This window comes from Aquila chrysaetos, chromosome 8, assembly GCF_900496995.4.
Source record: "Aquila chrysaetos chrysaetos chromosome 8, bAquChr1.4, whole genome shotgun sequence".
NCBI classification, from domain to species: domain Eukaryota; kingdom Metazoa; phylum Chordata; class Aves; order Accipitriformes; family Accipitridae; genus Aquila; species Aquila chrysaetos.
The window spans coordinates 21943616-21965143 of record NC_044011.1 but is presented as its reverse complement, the minus strand read 5'-3'; the positions used below and the strand labels follow the sequence as shown (position 1 = coordinate 21965143).

Below are 21528 nucleotides of genomic sequence, written 5' to 3'. Positions count from 1 at the left end.
GCAAGTGCATGTCATAATACTTTAGGAGCCAAAAGAATCCAAGTTCATGTGACTTTAATTATTAACATATTTCCCTTTTCTTAAAAAGAAGGAATGGAAGCATCATAAATCATGATGTCTAATCTTATTTATTTTCTGTTGTTTGAGAACAACACTCGGGGCTTTTGAAGTCTGTGTATTATTTGTTTCACGGGGAAAAATGACATTATAATAACCCTCAGAACAGCTTAGAGAGAAAATTCTGTTGGTTTTGGATATTTTTATTTTAATCCAATCCAGTTTCTCTGTGCCATGAAGGAATCTGTGTTTGGTTTAGGCAGAACCATCTTAGATACCACAGTTGCTTCAAATTGTGCAGCTCATTAAGACAAAACAAAAAGTCTCTTGATAATTGATGACTGAATAAACAAAGAGGAAACTGGAGGCAGATGTGTGCTGGAAAGCTTTCTGAAATCCTAGGATGGGATGGGGGAGAGTTTGATTTTGATTTTAATCAGAAGCACCACAATTCTCTCTTCACCCTGAACATTTCCTACTTGACATTTTTTGTTCTTAATCTTTGTTGGGGGAGGGCGTCGCTGATGTTTAATTTTAAGTGAATTTCCAGTAGTAAATCTAGAAAGATTTTAGGCTGGCAGCTGTGCAGCCTCAAGCCCTCCCTCTGCAAAACAGGCTCTGAAGAAGGAACAGCATAAATCCCTCTACCACTGTCCTGCCAGAAAGCTTCTTCCTCGACATGGAAAGATCATCTGCAGGAATTACTAAGCTACTAGCACCTTTGTCCATCTGTTTTTTATATCCTTGCTGAAGCTGCCTCAAGAGTAACAAGATGTGCTGCAGGACCTCCTCTTATGGACACATTTAACTCCCTCGGTAGCAGCTACACCAGGAGTACAGGTTCACATAGGCAGGGCTCATCATTCAGCTCCTGTCTTTATTTCTCCTGCCGCTATGCCTGCTTCTCTTCTACTCAAAAACTTGCCTGCCTTTGATAACAAGTATGCATCTAAGCTGGCTAGAGGAAGAGTTTCTTCAGAAATGTTTGACAAAAATTGTCTTCCTGAAATTAGATCCTGTAATTACATTTCAGTAAAAGATGAAAACTTGAGACCCAAATCCAATAATTTTTAGTGGAAGTCCTCTGGCCAGTAACAAGCTTTAGATTCAGAAAAGCTGCTGCGGCATTTTACAGGCACGGTCGTTGAAGGTCTGTACACTTCAGTCTTTTATGTGGGATGTGCATCACTGTGTGTCTCGCTGAGTTACTCCAGCATATGACAGGAGTCCCTGGTGACACTTCACAGCAGGTTCAGCTTGGCTGAGTAACCTCAGTTACAGAGGAAAATGGGATAATGAGACAGACACACTAAGGCTCACCTGAGGAACTCCTATGGCATCTCTGAATCCAATACTTCCAGATGGAAACTGTAATTTTGTTTGTGGGAGAAAATGAGCACTAAATTGCTCTGACCAGTAGCAATGATCCCTGTGGAATTCAGAAACTTTTTGTAGCCAAAAGTCCAGTTTTCTACCATGTTTCTTGATTGAACTTATTCACTTAGAGCTAATAAGTAAGATCTCTACCCAAATGCAGTGACCCTGCTTTGTGGTAGTAACTTATCTGACATAAAGTAAGACAGAGTTGGGTTAACACAGGGACATGGATGACATAATGTGAGTGATGGAGCTGATGTAGAAAGTGCCTATGTCAACTGTAGCTCAGTGCTATTGTGTAGCTTGTGAGAGTGTCCAGCTGATGGAGGAGCTGTCTGCTTGACAAGATATAAAACTCTGCTCTTAACGCCATCTGCTTGCTGATGATCCTGTGGCATCTTTTTCGTAAGAGCAGTTATTACGGTACTCTAAAAAAGGACTTCTTCAGCTGTAAAATAAGTAAGTAGATCTTTTATCCCCTTTAATTGTTAGTGCAATGTGTAGCAACACATTGCTCTAAATTGGATTTAATTGGGCAAGGGACGAGAATAAAGGAGGGTTTTAGTCATCCTCCCTCCATTTCAGGTTGGCAAATGCAACACCTGCTCCCACATTCCAGGCTGCTTTCTCCCATGAGTGCTGGTGCACAAACACTTGCCAGTTACCCTTTGACTGTAACAAATTAAAAAAACAACAACAACAACAACAAAAAACCCACCAAACTGTTTTTCACCAAGTTTCCCAAAGCCAGGCCATCAAAATGAGTGCATCTGTCTTGGTAGAACTTTTTTTTGTCTACATTTTCCCTGTCTTCATAAAGCTACCCTAAAGCGTTGGCTGGCGTGTAATGCAAGGCTTTGCAGCAAGTTATTTGTAATTTCTCCTAGGCAAAATACCACAGCAATTTGTGTCTGAGTCTCAAGAGCGCCTGAGAAGTGTGAATGTCAATTTAAAGGGGGAACTCAAATATGTAGCAACAAAATAAAGTAGCAACACTGGAACAGAGAATTGGTAGTTTCTGTCTTCTATAGTTATTAAGTATTGAAACAATCACTCCAGACCCAATGGGGCTTTGAAAGCATCTGGATATATCTTATCAGCCAGTTAGAAAAAGAATATGAACAAACTAATGACAAACAGTCCCTGTTCACTTGAGGACTCTCACTCCTACGGTTGATTTGGCTCACAAGCACCTGACCAACTGTTAAACCACAGAGAGCTACTGTAAAGCCAGTTTAAATTTTTTAAAAAATCTTAAATTAAAAAAGACTGACTTTAAAAGCCAAAAATAAATTAAATTTAAAAATTACAGCATAATCTGCTCTAATTAAAATCCTACACTATTGAAGAAGTGTTCCTACACTGTGGTCTCTGAACCAGAAGTCCCCATGAAAGTCGGGTAACAAAATCCAAGAGCAGGCTGTGAAGCATAGGCAAGCCCCTGTTCTCCCTCATCCTAGGGGCATGTCGTAATCATTACGCTACAAAGCCATTTCACTCTTGCACACACATACAAAACAAACCTTGAATTCTTTGTTGCATAGACGGACAGTTCCTGCTCAGCACACCTAAAGCTGCAGGCAAGGCATTCTGCTGGGAGCTACAAGCTGTGGAAGAAGCATTCCCCCCCAGCAGGCAATGAAATTTAATCTGCCACCCCCCCACCCCACCCCTTATGGATAACCCATGTAAATGCTAAACTGCTATACAAATTCCAAGCACATTTTGTTATATAAAGAAAAGGCTTCTCTTTTTCTCCTGGTCCTATTTTGTAATGGTCACCACCAGCGCTTGCGATGAGCCACACCCTGTACCTGGCACGTGCTGAGAATGCCGACTGGAGGGAACACCAGGGGACTCCAGTAGATGAATGCTTCGTATCTGGGTGCAGATAGGATGGAAACATGAAAGCAGCAGTGGATTCTGAGCTGTGACTCAATCTGAGGTGCTTTTGAGCACGCTCACACTCAGATCTTTCAGAGAGCGACTGGGCTTTAAGGTTAAAAAGCAAGAAAGCAAAGCGAGAAATTTGCACCAGGCACAGTGCTCAAGCATTTTCAATGTCAAACAAAAGCTAAGTGGGAGTTTTCAGGGTCTTACCCTTGTATTTAAGCACAAAATCCTATTTTGAATACCTAAATCCCATTTCAGGAACATTTTTTGGATCTAGTCCTTAACATCTTGATGACCCATGCAGTAAGAAACAGAGACTGATAGGTCTCATCTGTAATATCCATGCATAGCAGCTGTAGGATGCTTCTAATCATCAACATTCTTTAATTATTAATAAAGTTTTATTAGCCATGAGTCAAAAGCCTTCCTTTTTCTGGCAAAGGGCTGGGAAGATAATTTTTCTTTCTAACAGTGGATGTTTTTAAAGCAATAACCCAAAATTTAAACCAGATTTAAATATATTAAATGCAAATCCCCAGATAATTAGCACATTATATAGCTAAGTTGCTAAATACATAATATATCAAATAGCTATTTCTATTAAAGAACATCCCAAACAATTCTGTAATGAAATTCATGCCTTGTGTTTCCGCTTTATAGGGACTGTTCTTAATCTAACACAGTACAAGATGTTACTGTACAAACTTCGCTCATGTTACCTTCTAATCTATTCTTAGGAAGCATTTTAATGATAACACCTGTTGTTCTGATAACAATTTTCAGTCTTTATTGCTTATGGGATCTAAGGCTAACCAGAAACATAACACTTCACTGTGTGTGAGAGTGATTGATCCCAGTATATAAAAGATTTTTTTCCCGGTGCAAGATATTTCTGTCTTTGTACTTTGCAACTACTGGCATTAACAAGAACCTGGAATTAAATCAGTGCAAATCAGAAATATGCACTGAAGAGTTCCTATATGTATTTGCTGCTTTGTCTCTCAGGAGAGACTGCCCCTGCATTCCCCAGCTACATTATCACACACTATAAAGGAGGAATTGCAATGAATGCAGTTGGTTTATTCCCCCCAGGAGTTCCCTCTGGTAGAGTATGTCAAAGTACTCCCAGCCGTCAGTCTGTCAAGTCTGCTCGGATGTTTTGGAAGACGGTGTGCTCTGAATGGGAATGTAACAATAGCAGGCTGATTTTTCAGCAGCCAGCACTGATAACTCTGATAAACAGTCTTCTTGAGGTAAGAAGTGACGCATATCAGAGGTTCCTGCCTTAGACGCCAAGGTTATTCGTCATGTAATTGGATATTGTTGGAGAAAACCATAATTATCCCAGATTTAAAGGCATAAGGCCATCTAGTTGATAATACGTGGTCAAAGATAATCATTTGCTGCTGAATCCACTTTAATCTTTCCTATTCATTTACTTTTAAGAGACGTGACCTAACCAGGTCTTACTTAAACAAAGCTGTGACTTACTGGCTTCATGATTATTGTTAAATTAGAGACCTGGCACTCTTGGAATTTCATTGCTATGGTAGGGTAAAACTTAGATTCTCCTAATTCAGAAGTCCAGGAAGTTATCAGCTGACAAAAGCAAGGAACACATACATCCCCCAGCAGATGTGGCGGTCTAGTTCTAGCTCCAGCCAGCAGAGAGCAGGTGTAGTGAATACCTGCTAATGCCATCAAGTTCTGCATACACATTGGCCTATTTCACCCTACAAGTGCAATAAAAATTCCAGCTGATGTACAGGTGGGGTCCGTCATTAACTGTGCCCAAATTTGTCACTTTCACCCGACCCTGGGCTGCCCTAATGATGGGAAACCTCACAAGACCTAGACAGTCTGCTACTCCTGTCCTCACCTACCTCTTGTCTCTGCTTCTGCTCTCTGGCTGCTCAGCCATCCCTCCACCGAAATTGTGTTAGAGCTGGGTCCCAGCAGTCCTAATCATCCCCTTGGAACTGTAGTGTGAGTTTTTATCACATTGCCCATTGACTGACCCAGGAGATTCTAAGAAGTAGCTGGCTTGGCTGCCCCAGAGTGCTGAGGCAATTAGTCGTCTGGTGGGCTATCTCCTGCTTCCAGGAAGTCAAGGACTATCACATCACAACAGGTTTTAGCTCCTGCCCCCAGGGAAACAAACACATGAAAGCTCACAAAGTTACACCAAACAAAGTAGTTCCTCTGGCTCAGGCCAGCTGCAGATCCCAGCAGCCTTCTCCCTCACATCTCCTGGCACCAGAAAATTGATATACCTCTTCTCCTTCAATGTTTTGCTCAATCATGTGATAGGAAGTCAGATTCCCTGCAATGCTCGCTTTCTTTCACATGCTAACGCACAATTCTGTGTTTCTCATTATAAACATCCACAAACCATCCACATAAGCATTACAAAACCTTCATCCTATACAAATCCTACAAATGCTATATGCTACTTTTAAAGATAGATTTTTGTTTGAACAGCCTCTTGGCTGCTCATTTGCTTTTTAATATTCCTAGCATGGTAACCATACATTACAATACTTTCTTCTCTAAAGGCTGTACAAATAAATGAGGCTTTGGCTTTTCTCCAGATATTTTCCCATTGTTGACAGGAATATCTGTTTTTAGACCCTTTCCCGTTTTTCCGTAAAGGTAGCCTTATCTTCTTGATCCATCAGTAACAGTTCGTTACTGATGTGGAATTCAGGCTCTTTGAGGCAGCCTTTCCTGTAATTACTGTTTCTGTCATTAATTGTCCCCTGAAACTTGGGCTATCTAAATGGGATTTGATGTAATTCCTTAGGCTTATATAGGGGAAAAAAAATTCTACCAGAGTTCTTTGGAGGTATTTAATTTCATTGCCTTATCATTGTGGAATAGCTGTTAATGTTTGTAAGCTCTTTTCCCATCATAGGCTGCATATGGAAATAGATAACCCTGGCTGAAGCTCTAGATTGTTTTTGGTGAGTGAAGTGGGAAAAAGTTTGTAAGAGACTGGTACTGAGCCAAAATATCAAGACTCATATAGATCCTAGGCTTGTTTAGTCATGTTTTATGCATAGATCCAACATATTTTCATGCATATTTTTTCATGCATAGATCCAACATATTAAATAAATTTACAAAAGAGATTACAGAATTTTATGATAAAAAATCTCCTAGTTCTGAAGCCCTTGACTATTTTCTCTTACTCCATTAAATTACTGCTTAAGAAGGAATTTCATCTAGGAAAAGGAAAGAAGGCAGGAGGCAGTAAGTAATAGAAAGGCATTGGAAGAAGTGGTTGAAGAGTACAAATGAGGGATCTCAGCTCTAAGCAAGGAATTTATATTGCACAGTACCAGGACTGGTAAATTCTCTTCACAGATAGCACATAGCATCACCAGGGGAGCAGCGTGCTTTCCCCTTACCTCTTTTGTACCTTTATATGTCCACAGTAAGAATGTTCATATCTGAGGCTTCCTGACAGCCAACAGAAAGACACAGGCATTTTGAGAGCTCTTTTCAGCTCACAATATAGCAATGTAAATACCTCACATGAATCAAATGAGCTATTTCTGTTGGTTAACTAAAAGGGACCCGAGGATGACTAGCTCAAGAGTTTCCTCCTCTGTGAGGAGGAATAATAATGAGAGGGTAATAAGATTTTGAGAAGGCTCACATGTATGAAGAATCAGATGTCCAAGACACCACTTGTTTGCTCAAAACCTTCTGATGCCCTTTTACTGAGGAGTCATGTTTAAAAACAGCCAGTTCTGATTATAATTAAGGGAATTTTAAAACACTTGATTGCAACTGGTGTCCAATCTTTATTTTTTAAAAATGATCAGCCAGAGGCATAGAGAGGGAGTCACACATTGCCTGACATGTATGGTTTTATTTCTCAGTGTCCCACATGTGTGTGTGGGGGCGGGGGGGGTGTTTGCCTTGTCTTTCTATGTCTGCACACATACCTACTCCACATACATGAGCATTAGTGGGAGTGGATGTTTTCTAGAAAACATACAATGCCCATTGTGCAGTACTAAGCAAATGCAAGGTACTATATTGTGTATGTGAAAGGCATTTTACGTGGTATAATAGAGAAAAATCACTAAATTGGACATGGTCCATGAATGCAGATAATATTCCATGACACGGGAAGAATTAGTCCAGCCAAGAAACATGATACCACATATTTAAAAAGGAAATTTGGCTCTTTAAGGAACGATGATACCTTTTCCTCAGCTATTGTATCTTTTCCATCATAACTTAAAACCTCAGGCTATGATTTTATGATATCAACGTGCAACATATTAAAAAGATATCCTACTTAGTGAGGTAATACTTATTCATTAGTTCCTGAAAATCAATTCATTTTGGATGCTTCTAACTGGATTGTCTGGAATCAGGACACCCAAATCAGCAGATCTCTTAGAAACCTAGGTTTTAAAATCTACTGATTCATAACGAAAAGGAATTTAATACATTTAAATGATTTTAGTGTAGCACAATTGGAGGAGTTTTATGTAAATTCTTAGCAAAATTTAACAACAAAATGAAACAAGTATCTTCTGTAATGTGGAAAACAGCATATGTGAAAGAAATACATGGAAATTGCTTAGTTATTCAGAATGACAACTTTCCAAATTCTATTACTGCACATCAGTTCTGCTCAGGAACGATAGACCATTACTTTCAGATGGGATGAGAAGATCTTCTTCCCACCCAAGGCCACACAGAGCAGGAGCAGAAAAATCACACACAGGAGTGTCTGCCTCCCTGTCTTACTGTTTCACAGCTCTTCATACAGTTTAGCTCTTGTTGATAAGCACTTAAGTGCTAGCTCCTCTCAGAGATGCACGTGCCTTCACTTATGATGCAGAGCAAACTGGCTTGCCTCAACATCAACAGTGCTTTTTCGGTATTTAAGTGGGAAGGCAAGGATCTGTTGCAGCTGATTTCAGTGCTGCAGCATGCAGTGCTGGCGATAGTCCAGACAGGGCAATTTCTGAGCACATCTCGCTTCCAAAGCACCTCAGCCTCCAGCCAGTCCCATGGCTTTGCCCAACATGGGCCAGGCTGCAGGTGTGGGCTATAGCTGCCAGCTGTAACCATTCAGTTGATCCATCAATTGTGGCAGGGCTGAAATAAAAGGTGTATTAGGTAAGCACTCTTCCCTGTGTTAAATTAAGGGAAATGACTTGTCCCAAACAATATAAGGGATAAAGTAACTGAGGCCTTTGTTACTTGTGGCTATGAAGGATGATTCTTAGAATTGGTCCTTATCCCACTTTTCTGACCAAAATATTGCATTGGCCACAACGCTATTTTAAATTTTCCCTCATAATATATTCAGGTTACATAGATACAAATAGCATTTATATCCAACCCTTTTCAGTAGTGTTCATGCTTCAGCCATGGGTGAACAGCAGAACTTACTGTTATTAGCACAGTTTGCAACTGTCCCCTCACCTAATAGTCCAGATATTATTGGCAAGACAACGCAAATAATAAAAGAAAAAAATATGTTCAAATATCAATGAACAAAAAAATATCTTTTAAGTACTTCTTCAGAATAAAAGCCACTATAGATGCAAGACACTTTTTTTCAATAGTAAGTGGACTGGACAATAAGATAGCTGGACGTATCTAACACCTCCTGAACATTGCACCTGCCGAGGACCTCAGGGGTGGTTGCAAGTACTCTGTCCCTGCCCACACCTGGCCCAGGGGAAAGCTGCTCACACATCCTGCAAGCCGAGACGCTCAGGCCTGGAGGTTGGCTGGGGAGACGGCACTTTGCAAGGTCATGCAGGGCTGCCAGTGCTACTTGGCTCCTACTCAACTCCCTGAAAAAAACACCACCATTTCTGAACATGGCTAACAGCGTTACATTTCAACATTTATTTGTTAGTTCTACTGTCTTGCCAATTGCACTTGAACCCTGAGGGTGACCGGATAGCTATAAATCTTGATAGTCCAGAATAACTATGTTTGAGACAGAGCCTTAAAAGTACATGTAAGTATCTGAGAAGAGGTATAAGGCCTCTGTTCCTCCAGTATGCTAAAGGTTCATTACTCCTAACATCTATGTTTGCTTTCTTCCTTTGAAGAAAGGTAAGACCATTCCCATATTAGCCATAAGAAAACAGTTACAGATATACAGTGTGGCAGGTATAAGATGCTAGAAGCCACTTAGTTCTGGTTTCCTTATCAATCAATCAACATTATCCAGTGCAGCACGGTGCTTTTGCAGTTTACATCCCTGGACATCTTCCCAGAGAAGTCAGGGGCCAAGAGAGAAGGGAGAAGTAGGCTCCAGATCTCGTCCCAGCCCTGAGGTGTCTCACATTGCCAACCCTGCAACCAGGAGGAACTCCTGAGTTTAGGCAGCTTAGATACAGCCAAAGTAATTAAAACTGATTTCTTAGTATCACACAGGCAATGTGATAAACCAGGCAGCTGAATTCGTATCTGCTCAGAAAAGAAGTACATTACTTTTTAAGAGTATGTGTAATGTGTGACAGATATTTTGGATACTCTTGAGCTGACATCTGTAGAGATGTGAGACCATTACAAAAGCACAGCTCATTTTCCTTTATTTTCCCATAAGGACTGTATAAAGGAGAGGGGAAGGGAGAGAATGCTATTAATACAGTGAAACCCCATAAATAAGAATAGATATTGTGAAAACTGCTGAAAACAAGACTGGTTTGGTTATTCTCTTAACTTATGAATATTCATACAGCCATTACCATTGCTGTTTTCTCGAGCTTCAAAGTCTGAATTTGCAAAATCTATACTTTTCAAGCAATACCGCTGATATGTTTAAGTAGGTAACAGGCAAACCTCAAAAGCTTTGGCGAGTCCATTTTATAAAAAAAAAAAAAAAAATATTTAAAATTCTGCATGTTTGTTTCAATTTATCTTAACATCTTGGAATTCAGACAGAAAACCTAAGATCAGAATTTTCTCATGAGATTCTCCTCCCTGGAAACAACTGAAGGGTAGCACCTTCTGCACTGTTCTCATCCTTCCACTTCTGATCTCAGCAGAAACTGAGGTGCACAGCTGACTCCAATATTTATTTATTTAGAAAGCAATGGAACATTTTGAACCTTAAAACAGAAAGAAAGTTTTGTCGCTTGGATTTCTGCCAAAGATGTAATGAATTGTACTAAACAATTGTTAAACAGCAATTGTTATAATTTAGGGCATTTGGTCTGTGCCAAATGCTACTCCACTGTGCATTATTGTAATTTAGGGTGCAAGCAGCTTACCCAAATATCAGCACAAAACTTGGCTGGTTAAATTATCTAGCTGTTTTCCCATGGCTCCTCTTTGAGTCGAAAGGAAGACACAGGCTCTGTGATACAGTAATTCAGAGCAGAAGGCTAATTTGGGTGCTTTGAATTGTACCCTTGGTGACTGCCTCATTCTCCGTTTAAGTTAGTGGCCAAGCTGGGTATCTAAAGTCAGCGTTGTAAAAGTCTCCCTGTTTCTTACTCTGACCTTTGAATGATAATTAGGACCTGTCTGTATAACATCTAGTAAAACAAGGCTCCAACCACCCAGACATCTGTTACCAAATTGATCTAATCCAAAATGATTTGTACTCCCACATACACACTGAGGTATATTGGCATTTAGTAATAAAGAAAAAAAAGCAATTAGGAAAGCTATATTTGGCTTTATGCTGCAGGAAAATGACAAAAATAACCTAATATTGATGTGCATGTTAAATAAAACTTCTATTTGCTGTTAAGATTTAAATATATAATCTACAAAGTTAGTATTTTTCATCTTGTCTAGACCAACTAACGCCTGCTTAATAATTGTCTGCTCCTTTCATTATCTTTTTTATAAAATAAAAGTATTTAACCATAGTAAATAGCTACCAGGCACTGAATGTATATAGTTCTCTTTTACCATTCATTGTCCTCTGTTTCTCTTTCCATAGTTTAATGTTGCTTCAACAGGGAAATTTCTGCCAGTCCCTCTTACCACGGTACATCACGTCCCATTGGTCCCAGCCACAGGAAAGGGCATTAAATGCAGAGCTGCTAAGGCTGTTTTTTTACCACTGTTGGCTCAAAGATATTTGAGTGCTACAGAAATGCTATCAGGTCTTCCTCTCTCTTCTGTGCCACATACAAGATACCTGCAAACCATTGAGCTCTTTACCCAAATGTATCCCCATCCTTGCATTCACATTGTCCAGTGCTTGCTCTTGCTTCCACATGCTTTCAGATAGAAAATGTTCAATAAGATAGCTACAGCAAGATGAAATTTTTTCAGTGGAGTAATTTTGCCTCAGAAAAGGTAGTGTTATAATTTTTTCTAAAAAATTTATTTTTATTGACATTTTTTCTATGAGGGAAAGTTGCTTCTCGTTTCTCATTTTGTTAAGAAAACAACCAGCATTACATTCTGACATTTTCTGGTAACTTTCCTTCACTATTGTTTCATTAATTTATTTAGACTTTAATATTCTAACATGTTTATTCAAATGTTATTCAAATACCAGGTTAAATGTTATTCAAATATCAGGTTATAGGATCTGTTATTCTAATGCAATGTTTTGAAGTTATCTCAACAGAATACTTGCTACATCAAAAGGAAAAAAATATTTTCTCAGAAGTAAATTACTGCAAATTTTTAAATTCTGCCTGATGGACATTTGGTTTTAACTTCTAATTTCTAATAAAAACAAAGTCTGACATTTTCATAAAACAAATTCTGCTTTCCAACTTCCTACTGCTAACATTATTTTTATTATGTTAGCAATTGTATTCTGAACTAAGGAACCACACTTTTTAACAGAAAATAGTAAGGAACTAGCAGGCAGTCCTAGATGAGCATGCACTCCTGTTTATGCTGTGACTAGAAACGGAAGTTTATGTTCATGCAGAAATGAGACTTAAATAAGTATTTCCTACTGGACTTATACAAGCACATGTCATGGCATAGTTGGAAACCTGAGATTTAGCCATTAAAAAAACAGCTGATGTAGATGGCAAATGTCAGCAAAGGAGATGCAGTTCATTTTCCAGTTCATTGGCATAGGAAACTAGTGGTTTAATAGGGTGATAGGCCAACTGATGTTTGATTTTTTTTCCACACAGTCACAAAATTTGGTAAAAGTTACATCACTTCCTTGCACACTAGCCCCGCTAAATTGTTTCCTGTGCCAATGTTCCAGCTGAAGTTGGAAATACTGGAGGATTTCTTTCCCTTTCTGAAAAGCCAAAGTTAATGGTGGCTGAAACCAGTTTCATCTGGTATTACTTGAATATTGATATTATACTTTAAAAATAACAGCAAAAACTATGTAATGGGTTTCATTGAAGTGCATAAGAAGTTCCTGATAAAAATAACAGAAACCATTTTGCTTATTTAGTATATGCATAATATTCAATTAAAAACAAGCCAGCATTAGCAAGAAGATAGACTAGACCATCGTTTGGACTTTTTTTTAACTCTGATTTTGGGACGCAGTAACAAACACTCTGTAATATCTCCACATTTCAAAGCACTCAAGAGCGTGAACAGAGCTGTGTGGAAAGTGAATACAGAACTGGGGAGCACACAGTTGTCCCTGGCAGTTCAGTGCTCCCTGAAGCCCCAAAATTTTCTTTCCTTGGTTAATGGAGACACATAGCAATCTCCTTCGGTCAGCTTCTCTGAGTGTGATCAGAACTTTGCAGACTTCAAAAAAAGGATGACACTTTGCTAAGCCCGTGTTTAGAGAGAAGATGGTGCCTGTCATTCTAAGGATCTGAGCTTAGTTTCTGAATTAAGCATCTTCAGACTGCAACTGTGGGTGGCAGAAAAAGTTTGCGGGAGCGATCACTCTTATGTTTAGCTCTCTCATCCCACCCAAAGGTGGTTGAAAATGGTTTTGTTGTTGCTTCTAGAGGATCTCTGTCAGCAGAAGGCAAGATAAAGAGAGTAACCCAAAAGTCTTAAATTGTGAGATTAAGTAATGTCTTGTAATTGACTTGGCATATGACATTGCAGGCCTCAGAAGAACAGATCAAGCACAGGCAAATATAGTCATTAGTGTTGAACAGATAGTGAAAGGGAAACAGAAATTTTGTCCTGACTATCCCAGCTGAAAACTTCTGAAATCGCATAGCTACTGATGGAAGGAGATGTTTATGGATGTCAATACTATGACCAAAGCTCACATTTTGATGTGTGGTTAAGGTCTGGGGAAAAGTCTGTATACAGTACAATATTTGCATGACCATCTTATCAAAATAACCTGAATGCTTTCCTCTTTTTACTAAGATTTTGATCAATTATGGATTTTTTTTTAAATAATGTATGTTACAATTGCTGTGTATCTAAATGAATATTGCTATCATAAGAGCTGTGCAGAGCCCTGCAAAATGATGTGTGATTGCCTGGATTGAAAAAACAAAAATCGTAACAGATATCTTAGGAAACATTGGAAAACATTTATGGTTTTACATATGGTCAGGATATCTTGGAAAGCATACTACAGCTGGAACTGCATTACTAAGAGCAGCCTGCCCAAACACATCTGAGAGAAACAGTTTTTCCAGAAAGCCTCCCCTCCATCTGCAGATCTAGTGGATGCCTTTAACCAGTTTTAGATAGCTCTTCCTCCTAGGCTAGCTACTTGGAGTTTTTTTCTTTCTGCAGCATAATCGGTAAGACTACATTTCAAGTGGAAGCTGCAGTGAAGAAAAGAACCACCATGTGTTTGCCTGATTATCACTGGGGTTTGATAGCACGGTAATAAAATGCCAGCACAGGGGTGACAGCAGAGCTCCAAAGCTGCTGATCCTGGTGGAGCTACATTTACACAAATGCATTTGTAAGAAACGCAAAGAGCTTGATTACAGTAAGTATGGCCTGATTTTGCAGTCATAAGAAACTAGGTCAGAGGGAGCTTAGTTTATCACTAGGATGTTTGTGCATCGTTGTTAGACCTTTCCCACGACTCCCCAGCTGTATCTCCTGTCCATCCCCGCAGGACTCGCTGCTGTCATGCAAGATGCAAAGAGGGAAATGAAGCCTTAGCACTTCTGTGAGAGGGCAAACAACCTCAGCTTTGGGGTATGCACATCATCGGAAAGCTGATGTGCAGACAGAATGAAGACACACTAAGTGTGGTTACAGCATGAGCATAAATGTAGAAATGGTACTCGAGTACCGTAGATATTTCATCTGAAACACACATCTGTATTTGTTTCGCTATAATTTAGTGGCCTAGGTATTCAACCTGACCAAAGCATCAAGATTATTTAGTCACTGGTAGTAATATGTCTGCAATCAGAATGTACATGGCATCGGGCAAAATCCAGTTCAGTGGTATTACTTTACTCTCACGTTGCAAATAGGAATAAATTTGGGAGAGGTCTGCACAAGGCCTATCCCTAACCTAGGCTATCCTAATGCTCATTATAGGGTCTAAATGGGATTACACACAGAGATAAATTCGCCATTAATTATTAAAGTAAAAAAGACAAAAACTGAAGAATAACAAGTAGATACTCTGCAATATTAATACGGGCAGCCATCAAGTACCTAACAAGTTTAAAAAGTTAAGAAATATGTATTAATTTTATTTCAAATGGTGCTTCTTTTCCTAGTCAAATCTTATTTCCTCTACATTTTGAAAGCTAAAAGGAAAAACTAAGTTATCAGATCTTGTGATATCTGGTTTACAAATGAAGGAGCAAGTCCTATTATTCCTCGATATTTATCATTATATTTATGTCCCATTATTCCTCTATATTTATCATTATATTTATGTACCATTTAATCTTACTGTACTATGCTTTCTTTGACAAAAATTTAAACTAGATATCACTTAATGCAGATTTTTGGCTACTCACTTTATTTTTATAATTTCAAAAGACAGGAAAAGATGAAATCATAGTTGTAAGTCTCTTCCATATACCACAAGGGGCAAGGATACCATAGGCTATCTGGCCACTCATGCCATCTCATTAAGGTAATAGGTGAAAGAAGAAACATTTCAAATGTGGCGCATCTCTCGTCTTTCAAACTGCTGCCATAATTTTTAGATACTTATGTCCCAACTGAGAAAATATGTATGCGCATGCTCAGCTTTAAAGATGGCAGTAATCCTTTTGAATTCATTGAGACTATCCAGTTACTTAACATTAGTTACGTATTTAAGGGAGATGAGTCTCTAATTTGGTTAGTCCCTTTTTCTACTCAGTCTTTTTTTACCTATTCACAAAAAGGAATCCTGCAGGATGCAGCAGTTATTCTTGTCATAGGGTTATTACATAAAATGATGACTAGCATTTCCACTGTCACATATAATAGGTTATTATTTTCTGCCTACCTGATTTCTACCTACATTTTCAATTAAATGCAGTGTTCTTAACCTCTCACTCCATTACCCTAGTCCATTATTAAGCATCTGTTGCAAAACTGTTGCAATGATCACTGCGTAACAGCTTCTTTTGGGATGGCAATGACATTTTCTTAAATCTCTTTACCTTGGCTCAGGTAAATCTCGCTTGCACGTAAGAATTGAGGGAGGAGATAAACTAATAGAGTCCATCAGATACATTGTGCAACACAGTTAACTATAGTGGTGGCAATTCCCTTCTTACTCCTCCTTCAGCTTATCGTTATTATTTTCTTATTATGGTTTATTAAGGTGATATGAGTCTAATATCTGTTATCTTTTATTTCCTTTAAGCCACATAGAATTTCACCCTGTATTGTGGGAGAGTTTAAGCATCAGACTCAGTATGCTGAACTTTTAATTTTCCAAAGCAGGCAATGGAAAAATTACACAACCTCACTGTTTCCAATTAGTTATGGACTTCTGTTTATTCCTTTACCACAAGCATTTTTGCTTAGTTAGTAGTACAAATTGTTAATCATAAAAATGTGCTATCTATCTCACATGTTCTAAGAATGAAAAAGGAACTGGCTCCTTGCCCTACAGAACTCAAGCAATCCTCACTCCTCCATTTCCAGAACCTTTTCCCAAGGAGTCTGATTGACTGATGACAACAACTAAATGATTACCGTGAAGCCACAGAACACCACTGCCTGTCTTCAACATTTCCCATTAGGTGAGACTCCCAAGGAGTGATGCTATGTGCAGCTTAGGCAACAACAAATAGTACATCCTACCATTCTCTTAGAAATTCATTTCAACATCTCTTGACAGTGGGATGGTAGCAGATAAAAAAGTCTCCTACTATGTACCTTGAGTATGCATCCAAAAAAATGTTAGTACATTGATGAGAATTCATAGTAAAAACATTAAAATAATGTCAGGATTGGGAAAAAAGTTCTGAGATAGAGTTTATAGAATTCAGTATGTGCAGTCTAGAGCAAAGACATAGTAACTGTCCCCAAATAAATATAAAATTATTCATATTTAATAAAGTAATGACAATGATAGAGATAACTAAGAGTAATTGTTCTTATTAGTAAGAATAAAATAAAAAATAATAGACACCTGGAACAAGACAAATGTGGGGCAAAGAATAAGAAAATTATACTAAGATTTTTAAACCAATCAAAGAAACCTTCCAGGAGGTCATTAGAAAAATTCTTGCAAGCTCTGCATAACTCTACCTGCTTATGTTTCTTCTGTCATATTCTCCAACTTTCTCAGGCACTCTGTTACCCTTGTCCCTTCTAAAAGTTACTCACTCACATTCTTGTTTTCTCTACTGCTCCTTTTAGGCTGCCCTGCAAATGTGCAGCGCTTTTTTTTTTTTTTTTTTTCCACTTTATGTGTAAGGACTGCCCCCCAGCAATCACCATCTTCTCTTTTATCTTAAAATCACATCACACCCCTGAAGCCTTCTAAAACTTGATCCCAGTGATGGTGTCATCACTTGGTTCTGACCCTAGGCCATGGCCCAGCCTATTGTCTCTGCGTGACTCTGTGACCCCTAGGACAGAGGCAAAGGCATACTTTTCATAAGTCACTACTGATTTAAGATGGTTCTGCTAATAAGCGCTGTCTAAAGACGCATGCTTTACAATTTCTAAAAATTGGTATCTGATAGTCTTTGAAACTGGTCCCTACAGTTGGAGTTATTTAACGTTTGCTAATCACTTAAAAAATTTGCTAGTCTTTTTCCAATTTTTTTTTTGTTTAATAATTTACTGTATAAACAGACAATGTCAAATCTTTTCAGGTGTCTGTTTGGAAATGTAATCTTAGTAAGTTGTGCCACAATGCAGTGATGTGGGTTAGCTGGAAGAATAGACAGAGTTTCCAATAGTAATGAATCTGCCACTCTACTAATTCATGAGCCATTTTTTTTCAAACATCGGCTATCAGATAGAAGTGAGAGGAATAATAGAATATAACTTCTCCTTTACAATACTCTGTTAATACAGAAAGGCAAAGATGCCTCTGCTCTAAGGAAGCTGTCAGCAAAGTTGCAGGCTGGAGGTCCCAGTATCATTTAAGAGTACTGGCAAGCAGGAGGTCATTGCTGGGGAATGAAGCTCGGGGAGGAAAGCAAAAGGAAAAGGCTGGGGGGGGGGTGGCGGGGGAGAATCAAGGATCTTTCTTCACCATTCTTTTTTTACAGCTTTTGTGTGTCTGGACTGATTTGTTGTGGGAGAGCTGCTGGAGACAGTATATTTGGCACAGGACAGGGTAGCTCAAAGCCAAAAGGATGGTGCTATTGCCAGTTTAAACCATGGGTTTTCTTTTTTTTTTCTCTTTCCCCCTCCCTCCTTTTTCTTTGAAGGAAGGAAAAGAAAAAAGGGGAAGAAAGGGACTTGCAATGAAAACCAGAGCAGTGGGTTAACAACGGCCCTGCAGGCTTCAGTAGACTGGAAAGATACACGAGGCACTTCCTCTACCATCTGGCATGCAATTCTGCTGCTGCTGCTCTTAGTACATAACTTTGGAGTGAATAAGCAAACAAGTAAAACTTTTTAAGAGACACCAATTATGAAACACCAGCTATTAATCTGTCAGCTTCTCCCTTCCCTTTTCTCCCACCACAGTATTCCTTTCCTCAAGTCTTTCCCAGTTCTCGTGTCTACCTGTGAAAATACGCACTGCCTTGTCAGGTTTTCAGATCACTCCGTTCGCCTTTTCGTTGGCATTGCTTCTCAGGATGAATGAAGGCCAGAGCTAATACATTTACATTTACATTTCTCTTGTAATCACTTAAGCTTCTTTGACTCGGAGTCGGAGAGAAATGCAGTTAGTAGCAATAAAGCCATCCATCTCTGTTGAAAGATTTCCTTCAAGTCTGGCTGGAAGCAAGAATGCAAAAGACAAGTTTTAGGTGAGCCGATCTTGCTTAAGGACTGTTTAAAATGCAGTCACAAATGGCGGGGTACACTGCTGTGTAGGACTGTGTTATGTTTTAATTCTGATGGCTTTTCTCAAGCACAATGAAAAGTGTTATGTTGAGGTCACATCTTCAAGTTGGGTAAATCATCACAGCACAACTGAAGTCAGAGAAACAGAGAACTTGTAAAATCTGAGCATTTTGTCTCTTAGAAGTCTCTGAGAGTGATGCTACAGCTGATTTTTGATGCTGAAAACCTCATAATCAAATATGTATCTGCCAGGCTTTCCTGCAAGCAGCTCTTATGTGGCTCCATTCTTATAACAAAACAGACAAAAGGAAAGTCAATCAGTAACAGCAAAATCTTGGATGAATTAAGGATAAGTAATCACTGAATTGTAGTACAATTGTGAAGCACAAGTTTAGTAAGAATAAGATGTATTAATTTACAGACATACCCGTCAATGCCAGGCAACACTTTTTACACAACTTTTTTTTTTTTTTTTTTTCATTTGCAACTCCTGATCCTTAAACTGTCCAGAAAGCAGGGAAAAAAAGAAACTCCAGGCTACCTAGAGCAGTTGCTTTCGACACTAACTTTCCCAGAAAAAAAAAATACTGTCTGTTAGGTTTATTACATAGCTTCTTGAAATACTAAAACTATAACAAAAACAGACCTCAGTTTCTGTTTGCTTTTTGACTGTCCTCCTGCTTTGCACCTGTAGAACTGTAAGCGAAAACAAATACAGCAATTAATGATTCGATTCTGACTGCCTGATCCTATCCACAAGGCAGGTACATATCCAAGTGACCCAACTACAGGTGGCACAAAACTTTTCACAGTTCCAAGGATATAAAAAGGTAGTGTAGGTTTTGAAAACTCAGAAGATTGCTACCGCTGCTATCAAGAGGGTTGGTGGCTAAGTTCTGTTAAGCACTTAAATATTCAGATATTCATCTAAAAATTGGGCTGGGCATCTGTGAATACATTCTCTTCCAAGATGTCTGGTATTTTTTTGCATCTAGTGAAGCTGGAAATGCCACAAGGATAGCCTTTCTTTCACAGTGCTCTGGCATTTCTGCTTGCTCTTTGCCCCAGCGGGGAGCAGGAAGTGCAGAGGTAAACAAAGAGGAAAAACAATAACTGAAAAAAAAGTTACTGCAAGTCCTGGTAGCTCAAAACCAAAATGAAGTAGTTGGGGTGTAAGGTTTAACTCGCCCAGTAGGCAAGTAGTCTTCTAAGACTTTTGGACTTCAGTTGCCTATTTATCCCTTTCTAACAGGAACAACATTGCTTTAAAGAGAAATTGCACAACATGCACTAATATGAAAAACCTAAAATATCACAAGAAGCCATATAAACTTAAAAACCAGTAAATTTCCCTTTCCACAAAATTATAAGCATAGATTGTATGAATGTGTTAATCGCTGCGCTACTGTACTGCACATCATCTATTTGTTTTCTTTGTTCTTAACCCCTTTGTTCCAAGAGTCAGGATATCCTGATGCTAAGGACTCTGCAAAATAACAGTACAACAACAATAGTATAATACTTAGGAAGCACTTCACAATTTTCAAGACAGAGCCGCCTGAAAGTGCAGTATGCTGATAGTATGGCACTACAGCCTGCAGTCAACATAGGGCTAGTTTTTGAAAAGCAGTGGAGTTGTCGGTTTGAGGTGGGAACATTAAGATAAGCATGGCAGAGGGTCCTGGAACAGGGGAAACAGCACGCTGCCCCTGCTGATGCTGGCATGAGGAGGAAAGGCTTGTGCACTCCGTTTTCTACATGGAAGGGTGTTTGTTAACTTTCAGTCCATTCTCCTGGCTCCTCTTCATCTGTGAAGGAAGATCCTGCTTGTTTGCCAGTTTATTTTTCCATCTGGAGAAAAGGCAGAACATTGAATGTAACCTGGAGAAGACAAATGTATTACTACGCATGCTAGGAAATATTATAATGCCCACTAAAATCCCATTAAATAAGTCTTCTGCAGTTTTACTAAAAACGAAGTGCTGGTGCAAGGGCCCACCCCACACCGCTCTGCTGTACGCTCTATAAACTAACAGCTAAAGGACAGACCAGTACCAACAGCAGGCTGAAAGGGAGATACTGTATAAAGGCAGAATAAAAGTTCTGAAAATCGCAAGGTCCCTCCCGGTCACGGATCCCCGGGAAGGGAGGGGTGCTGCTGCGGTGCCTGGCCAAAGGCAGCAAGCAAGCCCAGAGAAGTGCTCGCTCACGGCTGCAGAGACCCGGCACGCCACCTCATTTCTGCATGAGACACAGCACCCTCCCGGGCGGCTTTGCCTTGTTTTTAAAGATTAGCGATGAATAATTGTCTTCTCGTTGGAGCCCGTGAGCGATCGCTGCCACCAGGCAGCGTCCTAACGTGAACCCATTCAGGTGGAGCTTTGCAGCCCAGGCGATGAGGACGCGGGGCTCCGCACCCTCCCCCCAAACGGCGATTCCAGCAACTCGTCGAGCGCCGGCACCTTCGCAGCCCTTCTGCATGCTCCGCTCGGCTGCTTCCCCCCGGGCTGCCGTCCGTCCCAGAGCGGAGCAGGCGGGGGGGCACCGCGCGCCGCCGGCGGGCTCCTGCCCCGCTCCCGGCCCTCGCAGCCAGCGGCGGGACGTGAATCACCGCCTTCCCCCCCCGGCCCAAGGGCAGCCGAGGTTACGGCGGGGTTTGACTAAGAGGCCAAAACCCGCACCGGCTCCGTAGCCAGCCCGGCGAGGGCGAGGAGGAAGGCGGGGGGGGGGGGGGGGCTCCCCCACGGCATCACGGCAGGGATAAAGTCAAACCGCCTCCTCCCTGCCCTCCTCCTTAGTGCACGGCGGGGCGTGAGGGGTGGCTCAGCCCGCCCAGCCCCGCTGCCCCCGGCTGCCGCCGCCGGGCTGCGCCGGCCGCCACCACCCCCCCCC

At 40.2% G+C, this 21528-nt stretch overlaps 1 protein-coding gene and 1 long non-coding RNA gene across 2 annotated transcripts in view; one reads left to right on the top strand and one right to left on the bottom strand.

Annotated features, from left to right (window-relative positions):
* The window catches only part of PDE7B (phosphodiesterase 7B), a 180843-nt gene that overhangs the window by 76581 nt on the left and 82734 nt on the right, over positions 1-21528 (top strand). The window lies entirely within an intron of this gene.
* Positions 16137-21518, bottom strand: LOC115344689. Its single transcript, XR_003924596.1, has 2 exons — positions 21099-21518; positions 16137-20517 (listed from the first exon to the last, which is right to left on the bottom strand). It is a non-coding gene; the product is annotated as an uncharacterized LOC115344689 (long non-coding RNA).